Source organism: Primulina eburnea, chromosome 18, assembly GCF_022965805.1.
Source record: "Primulina eburnea isolate SZY01 chromosome 18, ASM2296580v1, whole genome shotgun sequence".
NCBI lineage: Eukaryota > Viridiplantae > Streptophyta > Magnoliopsida > Lamiales > Gesneriaceae > Primulina > Primulina eburnea.
In genome coordinates, this window is record NC_133118.1 from 8,731,479 (window position 1) to 8,747,799 (window position 16,321).

The 16,321-nt window shown below is 37.9% G+C and overlaps 1 non-coding gene across 1 annotated transcript; it reads right to left on the minus strand.

Annotated features, from left to right (window-relative positions):
* Positions 1-15,566: 15,566 nt before the first annotated feature.
* LOC140820357 (small nucleolar RNA R71) lies at positions 15,567-15,673 on the minus strand. The gene has a single exon (XR_012115434.1). It is a non-coding gene; the product is annotated as a small nucleolar RNA R71 (small nucleolar RNA).
* Positions 15,674-16,321: the final 648 nt, after the last annotated feature.

Genomic DNA, 16,321 nt, shown 5'->3' on the forward strand with positions numbered 1-16,321 from the left:
TACTTCTCCGTTGGGGAGTGGTTTGATAGCTGTGACTACGGTTAGGCATTGCATCTTACAATTTGAGGGTCATGAAATTGATCTAGATTGTGTAGTACATGGGTTAGATGATTTTGATTGCATTGTTGGGATTGACATTTTAACGAAGTACAAAGCCACCGTGGATTGTTTCCACAAGATTGTCAGATTCAGACCAGAAATGGCAGAAGAGTGGAAGTTCTACGGTAAGGGTTCCAGATCTCGGATTCCCTTAATTTCGGCTTTGACGATGAATAGATTGTTGCAGAGAGGAGCAGATGGGTTCCTTGTGTATGCTGTAGACGTACAGAAGTCGAGCCCGGCATTGGCAGATTTGCCAGTAGTACTGGAGTTTGTAGATGTATTCCCAGATGAAATCCCAGGATTACCTCCAGCTCGAGAGGTAGATTTTAGCATAGATCTTACGCCAGGTACTGTTCTTATATCCCGAGCTCCGTATAGGATGGCACCTATTGAACTGAAAGCATAGTTGGAAGATCTTCTAGCCAAGGGATATATTCGACTAGTGTATCTTCTTGGGGCGCACCAGTGCTCTTTGTGCGGAAGAAAGATGGATCGATGCGATTGTGTATAGATTATCGACAATTGAACAAGGCGACAGTGAAGAATAAATATCCATTGCCTCGCATCGACGATCTATTTGATCAATTACAAGGATCCTCTGTTTATTCTAAGATCGATTTGCGATCCGGATATCATCAGCTCAGAGTTCGAGATGTAGATATACCGAAGACAGCATTTCGAACCAGGTATGGACATTACGAATTTATTGTCATGCCTTTTGGTTTAACAAATGCTCCAACGGTATTTATGAGCTTGATGAACCGAATCTTTCAGAGGTATTTAGATGATTTTGTGATTGTCTTTATTGATGACATTTTGGTGTATTCAAAGAACAGAAATGAGCATGCAGAGCATCTCAGAATTGTGTTGCAGACATTGAGGAATGAAAGGCTGTATGCTAAATTGTCAAAGTGTGAATTTTGGCTGAATCGAGTTGTCTTTTTGGGGCATATCATATCTGGGGATGGTATTGCTGTGGATCCAAGTAAAGTAGAAGCTGTGATCAGCTGGCCAAGACCAACTTCTGTGCCAGAGATACGCATTTTCATGGGTCTAGCAGGATACTATAGACGATTTATCAAAGATTTCTCCAGTATTGCGAAGCCAATCACCCAATTGACACAAAAGAATGCGCCATTTATATGGTCTGAGGATTGTGAGTCTAGCTTCGTGGAATTGAAGAAGAAGCTGACTAGTGCTCCAGTACTGACGATACCTTCAGGTACGGGTAATTTCGTTGTATATTGTGATGCCTCTCACAGAGGTTTGGGATGTGTTCTTATACAGCAAGGTCATGTGGTCGCATACGCCTCGAGACAATTGAAGCCACATGAAGTTCGATACCCCATTACGATCTTGAATTGGCGGCTATCGTATTTGCATTAAAGATCTGGCGTCACTATCTCTATGGCGAAAAATTTGAGATTTATTCCGATCACAAAAGCCTGAAGTATCTATTTTCTCAGTCAGAACTGAACATGAGGCAGCGTAGATGGCTTGATCTGCTGAAAGACTTTGATTACGAGATCAAATACTATCCAGGGAAGTCAAATGCAGCAGCGGACTCCTTGAGTAGAAAGGTTTGTTCCTTATCATTATCGACGATATGTGTTATAAAGTTAGTTGAAAACTGCTGTTTGTCTGGATTAGAATTCGACTTGCTACTATTCATGTTGAACCTGATTTGATTTGGAGGATTAAAGAAGCACAAAGAATGGATCAGAATGTGCATAGATCAATTCAGATGGTCAGATCAGGGCATTTGTCAGAATACCAGGTGCGTGATCGTGTATTGTATGTGAATACCCGTCTTGTAGTGCCAAATGTCTCAGATTTGAAACAACAGATCATGTTAGAGGCGCACTGTAGTCGGTTTAGCATTCATCCTGGTGGACGAAAGATGTACAATGACCTGAAGACACAGTTCTGGTGGAAGCAAATGAAGTCAGATATCGCAGAATTTGTGTCTAAGTGCTTGAATTGCCAGCAAGTGAAAGCCGAGAGGAAGAAGCCCAGGGGTTTACTTCAGAGTTTAGCCATTCCAGAATGGAAATGGGATCACATTTCCATGGATTTCGTGACGAAGTTACCTCGATCATCTAAAGGCTGTGACGCGATTTGGGTCATTATTGACAGACTGACCAAATCCGCTTGCTTCATTCCATACAAAATGACGTATCGACATGATCAGATGGCGGATATATATGCCCGAGAGGTAGTTAGATTACATGGTGTGCCGAAGTCTATCGTATCAGATCGTGATCCACGATTCACTTCACACTTCTGGCACAGTTTACAGCAGGCCTTATGTACGACATTACACCTGAGTACTGCTTATCATCCTCAGACAGACGGACAGTCAAAGCGGACTATCCAGACGTTAGAGGATATGTTGAGAGCCGTAGTGCTAGATTTTGGCACTAGTTGGCAAGATTCTCTACCTCTTTGTGAATTCTCTTATAATAATAGCTATCAGACAAGCATTGAGATGGCACCGTTTGAAGCTTTATATGGCAAGAAGTGCAGATCTCCGCTGTACTGGGATGACGTCTCAGAGGTACCAGAACTTGGGCCAGATATGATTCGTGATATGACTGAGAAGGTAAAAGTCATTCAGAAGAGAATGAAAACGGCACAAGATAGGCAAGCCAAATACGCCAATGTCAGACGTAGACTGTTGGTATTCGAGCAAGGAGACCGAGTATTTCTAAAGATTTCCCCATTCAGAGGCGTTGTCAGATTTGGTAAGCGTGGGAAGCTATCTCCTAGATACGTCGGTCCTTACGAGATCTTAGAAAAGATTGGCGACCGAGCCTATAGACTTGCTCTTCCTCCTTCGTTATCCGGAATACATGACGTTTTTCATGTATCAATGTTACGTAAATACATGCCTGATATTTCTCATGTCATTCATCCTGACAAAGCGGAGCTTGATCAGACTTTGAGCTATGTTGAGCAATCTATACAAATTCTTGACCGGAAAGAAAAGAAGCTCAGGACGAAGATTATTCCTTTAGTAAAAGTCCAATGGTGTCGACATGGCATCGAAGAAGAAACTTGGAAACAGAAGCAGATATGCAACAGAAACATCTTGAATTATTTACATGATGTAAGTAAATTTTCAGTATTGATTATATTACTTGTCATGTATGTTTGATAATTTGCCTGCGATTTCGAGGACGAAATCATTTCTTAGAAGGGGAGAAATGTAAGGCTCGAGATTAATAGTTCTCATTGACATAATACTCGGAATATATGAGTATGCATATATATATAATGAGGAGTGTTAATTGAGATGAGAATAGGAAATACATGGACAAGAGGAGAAAATCTTCAAATTAGGACAGAACAGTTGGCGCATATGCGCGAAGATAAGTGGCGCATATGCACGACAATTCCAGTAGCATTGGCGCATATGCGCGGAAAGAAGTGGCGCATATGCGCGACACCTCCAGTGACAATGGCGCAAATGCGCGAGAAAAGTGGCGCATATGCGCGAAGTGTTAAATTCTGCATGGCCGAGACCCGTGGGTCTCGCGCATATGCGCGAGTTATTCCGCGAATATGCGCGAGACATGTATGTCAAAGTATGAGCCATGTGTTGATAACCATGCAGGATATATATAAGTTGCTTCGATTCTTTCTTCATTTCAGCAGGATTCGACACTTTCAGAGAAAGTATAATACATGTTCTTAGGTTCTTTAAATTGTGGTTTAACAAGATTTAGCCATCCAAACTTTAATCCGATTGCGGTTTTGAACTCCCCTCCGGATTAGCTACAAGGTGACGTAAGTTTTACTCAGTTTCTATATGATTTGAGATTGAGAGGTGTGGGAAATTGTAATATGATAGTTATATTGTGTTCTTGACATATTGAACATGGTATATTCGTATATGGATCAAAGAACGGATGTCATATGCTATTGTTGCTATTTTCTAGCATTTTTAGAAGTAAAATATTCAGATTGATGTGCTTCTAATGATGATTATGAGTTGATGAGGTTAGATTGATAATGTGTTGATATATGTTGAGATTCGAATTTGTTAGTATCGCGAGAACACGTTGTTGTGCCGTAAACTTGTATCAAGACTAGATATAGATTGTATAAATGTCTTGGTTGAGTTAGAGATTGATAGAATATGTATCAACATTGCCATTTCAGATTGATATCGGTAAGATTCGTCTTCGAGACTTCGACTACGACCGAGTTGTGCAACGAAAGGTATAATGCATGTTTTTGTTTGGGGAGATACAACTCAAATGAGATCACATTTGAGTTTCCCAACCAAAATCACATACTAGATTTATTGTTTATCTTGAATTATGATTGTGATTTGTTTATAGAATTGTATTCAAATCTTTTGAGATGATTATGCATTGTTTACAGATTGTTATGCATTGCATTTAAGATAGGGAGTCTTGACAGATCCGTCAAACTTCTAGATGTTCGGTGATATCACAGCTTAGGGGAAGATCATTCTCCTATTGTAGATGTGGATACAGATCAGGCCGAAGTCTAGGAATAAGACATACCGTCACCCCGATTGGGAGGGTAGGTGATAGATCGTCTTATTCAAACCGGGATCCCTAGAGTTCTAGTCGAGTCGAGTCCAGACATGGTTTGATTCGCATTGCATTGCATGTTGATATGGATGACATTCATTATAGCATGTTTCATGTTTAGTTTGATATATGCATGTATACATGTTTATACTGGGATTTGTTCTCACCGGAGTTTCAGGCTGTTGTTATGTCTGTATGTGTGCATAACAACAGGTGGGGCAGGATCTGGGTCGAGACAGAGACGAGATTGATATAGCATGGAGACTACGGGCGCAGCAGAGGACTAGTGGTTGTTTTAGTAGAATTGGACTATTTGTATTTGCTCTTTTGTATTAAACACTAGTTGGACGAATGTACTAGAACAAGATATGTTTGTATGTTGTAATATAAATAAAGAACTTGTGCTTGTATACATACATTAGAATTAATGTTGTAATGCAAAAATTTGACCCACTTTTTATATTAATGATCCATTTAATCCCAAAGAAAAGAATTAGAGCCCGGGTCCCCACAATTAAACATCATCTCAATGTTACCTAACCAACTCTCACACTCGACTGATGTCTCTGTACCCTTCAGAGTGGGTGGTTTGAATGACTGAAACCTCTTCAGCAAGGTTTCCATTGGAGTCGGTGTTACATCCATCGGAGGATTCGATGTACTACCCTGTTCTGGGATTCGTCTAGGAGGCATATCTGAAACTCAAAAGGATTAGTGACCCAATCCAACAAACTTGTTTCAATTCAGTCTCTCCTCCGACCATCTTACTGCTGATCGAGAATCGGTGCTGAGTCATTCTCAATAATACATAATACCAATCAAATCAGATAGATCAAGTAATATGTATGTCAAAGCATTAAATCATGCTAGCAATCACAAGCAAGGAAAGAAAATTCAATCTACCCCGCTCACTAGCTTCTATCTTAGTCTCAAAAATCTACAGTTCTAGTACCTATGGCTCTGATACCACCTGTTGTGGGGACCCGGACGCTAATCAAGTTCTTAATCATCATTGGGACTAATTAATCAATTATAAAACAGGGTCTAATTTTTTTTTTTAAAATACAAAGCGAAAACGTAATGTAATTTAATCAAATTACATATTAAACATGAACATACAAATCTTGTGTTATCTACAAGAATTCAACTAGGTTCAACTACATATCAGTGCTGAATCCTATGTTGCTTCAAAGACCGGATCTCCACGCTATCTAGTCTTCTCTCATCCTCTTCTTGACCCTGATCCAGCCCTACCTGTTGTCATGCACACATACAAAACAAGACAACAGCCGGATAACTCCGGACAGATATAAATATCCCAGTATAAACAATGTAATCATGCAATTATATAGAAACATATACAAAAGCATATATCAGTTATCATTAACATGTAGCAATTCAACAAATATGAATGATATATAAAACTGCAAATCAACATGTCATATCAGACTCAACTCAACCGACGCGTCGTCTCAGACTCGACTCCACTGACGCGTCGTCTCAGACTCGACTCAACTCTAACCTAGGGATCCCGATGTCTGGATATAGGTAATTATATCGAATCTCAGTCGATAGGAATGAATCAATTTCTAAACGGCATCGATATAATTAATATATCCAGTGTCTGGGCGAATCAGCCGCAGAATTGACGAATTAGTCAAGAATTAGGCGAATCAGCCAATAACCAGACGAATCAGCCTGTAATTAAGCGAATCAGCTTAATTTTAGACGAATCAGTCAATAACCAGACGAATCAGCCGGTAATTAAGCGAATCAACTTAAGTTTAGACGAATCAGTCAATAACCAGACGAATCAGCCGGTGAGTAGGCGAATCAGCCCATGACTCAACGACTCAGTAATCAATACATGCAGTGGCTATAAATCAATAGACTACAAACCTCAATCTCATCAATTACAAATGTCAATGTAATAATCTAAGTATGTGATTTAGGGAGACTCGAGTCAAACCTCACTCGAGTTGTGCAATCCCAACTCAACATTAATTTATATCTTTCTTTCTGATACTCTGGCTCTGTCAAAGTCTCGAACCCCAAGCCTGTCAATACTCAGTCTGATAAGAACAATATCGAGGAGTATAATATCAATACATCACTCGAATCAAATCTGTTCTGCTCAATATTCAACCTTATTCAATATCGATGGCATAACGGTATAATATCAATATACCCAACAATACCATATCAATCAGATATTAATTCTAATATCTCATAAACGATGATAATTACATTCTAATATCAAGTCGACTCCAAAACTATTCCGAAAATCATAACAATTCCATAATCAGTCCGTTTCTTAATCTGACTTCGATTCTATGATGTCTAATATGTCAAGAACAACATATATGAGTTCCATTCAATTCTGACAATATCATAATTTCAAAGCATGTCAAAACGTAGTAAAACTTACGTCCAGTTGTAGCCTACGTCGATAGGAACTCAATACCGAAGTCGGATTCAAAATCAGACGGACGGATTTCTCGCAAAAGGCGTAAGGATTTTCTGTGCCAAAGCTTCGACCCCTTCTCTGAATTTTTGAGGAAATGAACGAGCAATTCTTACATATATATAACAACATTGCATGCAAGAAACGTGTCTCATTTTCCATGCTGCACGTCACACCGCGGGTGCGCTCCATCTTGCACCGTGGGTGCGCTCATGCTTCGGCATTCTTATCCATCCTGAAATTGCACGACCGCGGGTGCGGTCATGTCACCGCGGGTGCGGTAACGCTTGCACCGCGGGTGCGGTCACCCTTCGATAAAACTGACCAAGTTTCTGTCCATGCACCGCAGGTGCGGTACATTCAAGGGCGCGGGTGCAGTGTTGCTTCGGCAGCACATTCTGAAATTCAAAATAAATGGCCGCACATTATCTTAAATCGTGTCTCCGTTGACCCTTTCGTAATCACGTTAAATTATAAGTCAATAATCCTTGATTAACAGTGATTAATTCTCGGGCATTACATTCCGGCTGTTGTTATGTCTGTATGTGTGCATAACAACAGGTGGGGCAGGATCTGGGTCGAGACAGAGATGAGATCGTGATAGCGTGGTGACTTCGAGCGCAGCAGAGGACTAGTGGTTTTTACTAGTTTGGTACTACTTGTAGATAGTAGTTTGTTTTAAACACTAGTTTGTACGAATGTATAATAACAAGACTTGTATTTACATTTGATGAAATAAAGTAGAAGTATATGTTGTGTTTAGTTTTATTAACATGTGGTGTAATGTAAAAGCAAAAAACTTGACCCACTTTTATATAATAAAGATCCATTTAATCCCAAAGAAATGAGTTAGAGCCCGGGTCCCCACAGCATGTATACGTTGTTTATACTGGGAATGTTATTCTCACCGCGGTTATCCGGCTGTTGTTGTGTTTGTATGTGTGCATGACAATAGAAGGGACAGGATCAGGGTCAAGAAGAGGATGAGAAATTAAAGTTAATTAGCGTGGAGATTCGGACCCAGAAGCAGAATAGGCTTCAGCAGCATTGAAATATAGTAGTTGAACCCTAGTTTGATTGTAATGTAATGGTACAAGACTTGTACTTTTTATATTGATGTTTATATCAGATGGATTCCATTATGTTTCCGCACTTGTATCTTTTTTTAAAAAATTAGACCCAAGTTTATTTAATTGATACAATTATTCCCAAGAATGATTAATAAATGAATTAGCGTATGGGTCCCCACATTATTCCGTTGTTACCTTTCACACATTGCGTTTCATTATATATATATATATTGATCTTTTAACCTAAATACATATATAATATTAATTTTTAGAAGAAAAATTTTATTGGGATAAATTTATATATGCTTTATTATTATAAATATATTTATTAACTATAAAATTAACGATAAAAGTAGTAAAAAAATAATCGAGATAGGAAAAATAAAGAAAAATGTATAGGAAATACGACATTTTTATTTATAACATTTCATGAATATTTTTTTGTTCTAGATCGATATATTAATATTAGTAATAGGAATCGATCATCCAATTATCGGAATGGAGGGTTCAGATGCAACTTTGAGATTTTAATCAAGGAAGACATACACACGGTTGCAGCAAAAATCAGCCAACCATGCATATCCTTTCCTCACAAAATCCACATACACCAACGAGTTCTCTCTCTCGATTATGGCCTTTGCTTTCTGCCCATCCATCCCTACTAATTCAGGCCACATGTATTTGTGCCCTGTACATACATAACAGTATTTTTCATTATATTCCAATAAAATTGCCGATGGTATGTAGCTATTATGACATAACTAATTAAGATCTAAAATTTAAGACGATTTGACGAAGAACGACTTTTAGTAAAAATTTCTCCAACTCAATATATCTATATATATAAAATGATATTTTCTACATTTACTATCTTAATATACAAATATTTTTTTTAAAAAAAATATAAGAATGTATAAATGTTTCGATTAGTACCTCTGCCACAACATTTATGTGTCTGGCAGCCAAGCCATAAACAAGATGTCTCCACATCCATTTTCTTTAGCCTTTGGTTGTTAGAATTAATATTAACATTTATTGGTTTATATAGACACACCCGCCCATTATATATTTTAATACCGTAATTTTAGTCAATTTAAGATCTGTAATCATTGACCAATTTTATTATTTATTACATATATTATGGAATATTGTTAACATTCCATTGATTTCTTCAATTCTCTTATTGTTAGGAAATTGGATTCAATTTTTGAAATATTTTTAACATTCCAATTGATTTAATGACATTCATAAAGAGTATGTTGAGCCAAATTACCTAGATTTATCGTTATTTTAAAAAAAGAAAAAACAATTTAAATGGATTCTTAGTCTCCTTCAACCTTATTGATGGATTACAGAAAACATAATTTTGGACTTTGAACTTAGAAAGAATCATTTACCACTCTAAAAAAAAACATAACAAAAAATAATAATAATAATAATTATCCCTGACATACAACAAATACTCAAAGATCAGAAGATTATATTTGATTTATATAATATTTTCTAAATATTTAATTATAATAATAAGATAATTTTTTTTTGTCTAAAATTTATGATTTCATAAATACTTTAATAATATACGTTCTAGGACATCATTCATTAGCATATTAATTGATAATTAGCGACATATCATAAAATGATTGAAAATAAGATGAATTTCAATGTTATACATGTATGTTTTTGTTCTATATCTGCCATGATTCAAGAATTTCAAACATTTTTATTATGTTCTGTTGCAACGCATTCTGTGACACATTACTTCAAACATTATATTTATCTATATTATGTTGTTTATGTATTTGATTGGCCCCTCTTGCCGAGCATTTCAGAAAATACTCACATCTTACACATTTTCCCCGGATAAGCATGTGGGGAAAATCGAAGAAGAGGAAGAGCAATTTTGGGGCTGTTGATGAAGTCATGTTAGAAAAAGACCATCTTTATATGAAACATCTATTAATTAAAAGGCTGCTAGAATTTTTTTTGAAAGCTAAATCTCAAAAATGTATTTAAATTCATGCATACAATAATTGCTATAAAACACACATTTCAAAATAAAAGGATTAAAATAACGTAGTTAAAAAATATGTCAAAAATCTTGTCGAACCAACAACATGTAAAATAAACAGTGCATAAAATATCCATGGTTCCTCTTAAATCATAAACGTAGCGGAAAAATATAGTCTTCGGGTTAGCGTGTGCACTTCCAGCCCCGCCTACTCAGTCTTCGGCGCCTCTAGTGTCCTCATCAATATGCTCACCTGCTGTGGGGACCCGGACGCTAATTCCAATTTTAATCGTTCTTAGGAATTATTTAATAAATTATAATAAACAGGGTCTAATTTTTTTTTTAAATACAAAGAAGAAACGTAATGTAATTTACTTCAAATTACATATTAAACATAAACATACAATTCTTGTGTTATATACAAGAGTTCACTAGGTTCAGCTATATATCAGTGCTGAATCCTAAGTTGCTTCGAAGCCCGGATCTCCACGCTATCTAGTCCAGCCTCGTTCTCTTCTTGACCCTGATCATATCCCACCTGTTGCCATGCACACATACAAACAAGACAACAGCTGAATAATTCCGGTGAGAATTATATTCCCAGTATAAATCATGTATACGTGCAATAATATATTCAATATAAACGCATATAACAAGCATTCATAACATGAATCCAAATCAGATTATAAATCCATATCAAGAATAAATCATATTCTAAACATGTACCATCATCAGGAACATATCAAACATAAATCAATATAAACTGTCAATTAGACTCGTGACTCCACATTTTAGACTAGACTCAATTCTAGCCTAGGGATCCCGGTTTCCAGATGTGGTATTCCTATATCGACCAATAGTAATAGAAAAGACTCCAGTTCTATCCACGTCAATATAACCAAAACATCCAGATGTAAAGATGTTGGTATTCCTATATCGACCAACAGTAATAAAAAAGACTCCAGTTCTATCCAAGTCGATATAACCAAACATATAGTGTCCTGACCTAACCGTCATGGATTGTGGTCCTATCGCCAATACACTATCTTGTGACATCGTGCAATGTGCCCGTGGCTATCCCGCCACTATCGGGTCCTTCTGTCACAAGATTACTCGTCTAATGCATGCTCCTATAACTCCATAGAACATGCATTTCATCAAATCAATAATCACAATAATAACACATAATAATAAGTATGTGATTTAGGGAAACTCGAGTCAAACCTCCCTCGAGTTGTGCAATCCCAACTCAACATTAATTTATACATTTTTCTTCACGGTCTGACGAAGTCGAAGTGTCGAAGTCAAGTCTGTCCATCTCAAATCTGAAATATCATTATCAAATAGACCGTGTCAATATATATACCGCTTAACTCAAAGCTTTTTCTGATCAATACACAAATCAAAACATAATCTGATCAATATCGGATCATATACAATCCAATCCATATCGACGATATCACGATATAATCGAAATCACTACTGAATCTGATCGATATCAATTTACAGATTTTTCGACGGCATAACAATATAGTCTCGATAACCCCGTCAGTCCGAACATCACAGATATATTACCAGAACTCATAATCAATGTCGATATAACTCATAATCTCAACGATAATACAAATCTGATATCAAATCTCAATCAAATCAATTTCGAAAATCATAACAATAACAGAAACAATCTGTTCTTCAATCTGACTTCAAATATACGATGTCTACTGTATCAGAAACACCATATATGATTCCTATTCAATTCTGACAATATCATAATTTCAAATCATGTCTAAACGCAACAAAACTTACGTCCAGTTGTAGTTGTCGTCGCTAGGAACTCGGTACTGTACTCGGATTCAAAATCAGACAGGCGTTTCTTTCACAAATTTCCAAATTTCCACGTCAAAACCTTACCCTTTATTTCTCTCTTTTTCCTTCTGAAAATTCGTTTGTTGATATGTATGTATATATATATATATATATACACGTCGCATGCAATGGCAAGTGGCATCTTTCCGTTCTGCATGAATCGCGCATATGCGCGCTCAAAGTTCGCGCATATTCGCCGGAAGCTTTATCCGGCTACTGGACTACTCGCGCATATGCGCGCACTGACATCGCGCATATGCGCGAGACCTACTGTCTCGTGCCTCCATTTACTCGCGCATATGCGCGCCTTCCGCCGCGCATGTGCCCCGTACTCTCTACTCTCTCGCGCATATGCGCCGTTCACGTCGCGCATATGCGCCGAGCACTCCACTAGGCTACTGTACACCTCACGCATATGCGCGCCCTCACGCCGCGCATATGCGCGAAGTTTTTTGTGAAAACCGCGCATGTGTGCACACCTACTCGCGCATGTGCGCGCATGGCATTTCCTTCGCACATATTTTGCGTCTGTTCTCGTCTTTCCCGATCCACTCTGTTCCGTCTATAATCACTTCAATTAATCAAAAAATCATCCCAGATTAATCTCAGATTACGGTAATCAAATTCTCAGGCATTACATTTCTCCCCCCCTAAGATACGATTTCGTCCCCGTAATCATAAGCAATCACATCAGCTAAGAAGGAAATGTATAATAGATGATAATTCAGAAAACTCAGTCTATAAAACCATTCTGATATAACCAGTCGCAAATTCTGGCTATACATCATCTGTATATACCAATTAACAACTCCTAACAACTGAAACTCATCTTTCAATACCAACAATCATCGTCCGACAATGGCATTTTTCATATCAATGTCCGAGTTATCTTTATTTGCTTTATCAGATCTCTAATCCTATCAAATGAAATCTCAGGCATCATTGCAATATCATCCCCATACAAAGGACATCTGCAGTTCTCATTATTTTGATACTCATCTGAAAGTTATTATTGTACCATAATTCATAAGTGACAATAAATCGTGTCAACTAGTGCTAAAATCTAGCACCACAATTCTTGGATATCCTCCAGTATCAGGATAGTTTGCTTCGACCATCCGTCAATTTATAGACAATAGATGAAAGAGTTTAGTGTATACCCTGCCAGAAGTAAAAAATCAAACGAAAATCACAGTCTGATATGTTCAACGATGGCATTCAATACAATCTGACCCATGTTCTAACATATCTCTCAGTTGTCTGGTCATATTTGTACATTATCCTGTACAACATAACATATAACCAGATTCAAGCAATCTGTCAATCATAATTACATCTTAGCACAATCGTATCTAGATTTTAGTAGTGTCATCACACAATTCATAGAAATGTATTCCCATTTCTATTCAAGAATCGATAATCTATATAACCAATCTCCTGGTTTCTATCTTCCTGTCTTCTGATAGGACTCGTTTTTACGTGTTTTTAGTGTTGGTTTTGAGTCGCATTCATGCATCATAATTGTTTGTTTTAGTTTAATTCAGCATTTTTCTAGCATTATTTAGCATATGACTGATCTCGTGTAGTTGGTGGTTATTTTGTAGGAATTGAACCAAAAAGTGGGAGAATATGTGCAAAAACATCGAGAAGGACTCGCTAGGGCGGTCACAATTGACCGCCCCAGCGAGCATGTTGGGCTAGCCGAGGAGTTGTTGCACAAGAGTCTCGCTAGGGCGGTCAAAAGTGACTGCCCCAGCGAACCCAGGGACATGGCCGAGGAATTTTCTGCGAGAACCTCTTGCTAGGGCAGACACTTTTGACCGCCCTAGCGAGGCACGAGATTTGAAAAGATTTGTTTCACTTTTTATGGACTCTATCCTACACCATAGACCTAATACACGAGAGGGGCGCCGTTTTGGAGGCTGACATCATTATTTTCATCATATTTTCGTGGAGAAAAGGCTATGAGCAAAGGAGATTTCGAAGACCTCGAGATTTCCACGCGTCGTGGCCGTCATCCGTCGTCATCTTTAGTATTTTCATTATTCAGTTTTTAATTCTTAGATTGTTGTTGGTTTTTATTATGAATTTTAGAGCTAAACTCTAGATTTGTTGGGATTTGAGGGGATCCTACCCCGTACTCGTTGTTTAACATTATTTATCGACGGTTTTATTAGTGATTTGTTTATGCTATTGTTCTTTTTTGTTTCAATCGAAGCCTAGCTAACTTCCTTTGATTATTTCATGTTGTTAATGATTTCGATAGAATAATTAACAATAGGATCGAATAGTATAGACCACAGATTTACAATTTTAGTAGATATACGGAATTGGATACGTGTCGATAGCGATAATTCACCCGGATGAAAGCTATTGGACTCCATAGAACGTAATGCAATCTTGAACTGTTAAATAATTGAGGATACTTGATTACTGCATGTTTATGATTAGTATTAATATAGCTCGACAGAGTATATTAATTAGTCTAGGGAATTCCGTCGAATGCACGAGTAAGAGTCGAGTGTAATTATTTAAACACGAGTGGTAGGTGAACTGAAAATTCCCAACAGATTCGTTTCTCATTTGATTTTAATCCAAATTAATCATTGCTCTTTTGAACACATTTTCTTTGCATGTTAATTATTTGAATTGTTTAATTTACATTAGTTCAATCATCCACTCAATTTATCGTTGCTAAAGAGATTTTACCTGAAAATAAAAAGAGTGTAACGCAGTCCTTGTGGATCGATACTCGTATTCACTTACGTTTATTATAACTTGACTATCGTGCACTTGCGATATTTAAATCGAGCTTTCAATTATAAAATAATTTTTGGGACTATTCACTGTGCAAGTTTTGCTCGATCAAGTTTTTGGCGCCGTTGCCGGTGACTATTGATTCACAATTTTTATTTCTCATTTAAATTCTTTAGTATTATTTATTTTATTGCTATTTGATACTCTCCTTGTGTTGCAGATTTTTCTTGTGGTGCATGCGAAGATCACTCGAGTTTAAGCTTGAGCCTTTTGACCCCGAGATTGAACGCACAGCTAGACGTCGACTACACCAGCAAAGAGCAATGGAAAGAATAGAAGGCGATCAACAAAGAGAGGAGCCAAGGCGTATACCGATGTTGGATTATGCACAGCCGTCTCTTGAGGGAGCACGTCCAAGCATCGTAAGACCAGCCATCTGAGTTAATCAGTTTGAGATCAAGCCAGCTATCATTCAAATGATTCAGAACACTGTCCAATTTGGGGGAAGTGCACTTGACGACCCTAATTCTCATATAGCTGACTTTCTTGAAATTTGTGATACTTTTAAGTTTAATGGCGTTTCTGATGATGCTGTTCGTTTGCGTTTATTTCCATTTTCACTGAGAGATAAAGCTAAGTCGTGGTTAAACTGTTTGCCTGTAGGGTCTATCACTACATGGGAGGATATGGCAAAGGCATTCCTGATCAAGTACTTTCCTCCGTCGAAGACTATGAAGCTTAGAGCCGACATTACTACTTTTGCTCAATATGAGAACGAGTCACTTTACGAGGCATGGGAGCGCTACAAGGACTTGTTGAGGAGATGTCCACACCATGAGCTGCCGCTTGGGTTAGTTGTTCAAACTTTCTACTACGGTCTGATTACTCCTAACCGTACCATGATAGATGCTGCGGCATGTGGTAATTTACTGAGGAAAACGGCTGAGGAAGGGTATGAGTTATTGGAGGAGATGGCTGCGAGTAGCTATCATCCTCAGTCTGATAGGCAGAGACGAGGTGCTGGAGTTCATCAAGTTAATGATTTGTCTGTGGTTTCAGCACAGTTAGAGGCGTTGAATAAAAAGATTGATGGGATGAGCATGAGTGGGTCGGCTATGCGTCTGCAAGAAATTTTCTGTGACAAGTGTGGGGGTGAGCATGACGTGCAGGATTGCAAAGATGGCAATCCATTCTATGTGCCTGAGGGAGCACCGGTAAAACAAGTGGGATTCCAGAACCGTCCTAGAAATGACCCTTATTCGACATATAATCCGGGATGGAGGAATCACCCAAACTTTTCGTGGGGAGGTCAAAATAACCAAAATCGCCATCAAAGAGGTCCACCATATGGGATGCACCAAGGATTCAAGCCAGAGCCGCCTCGTGAGGAGAAGTCCAATTTAGGCAAATGATGACTAAATTCATTTCTGCAACAGAGACGAGATTTCAGAATCAAGATGCATCCATAAAGGGGTTAGAGAATCAAATC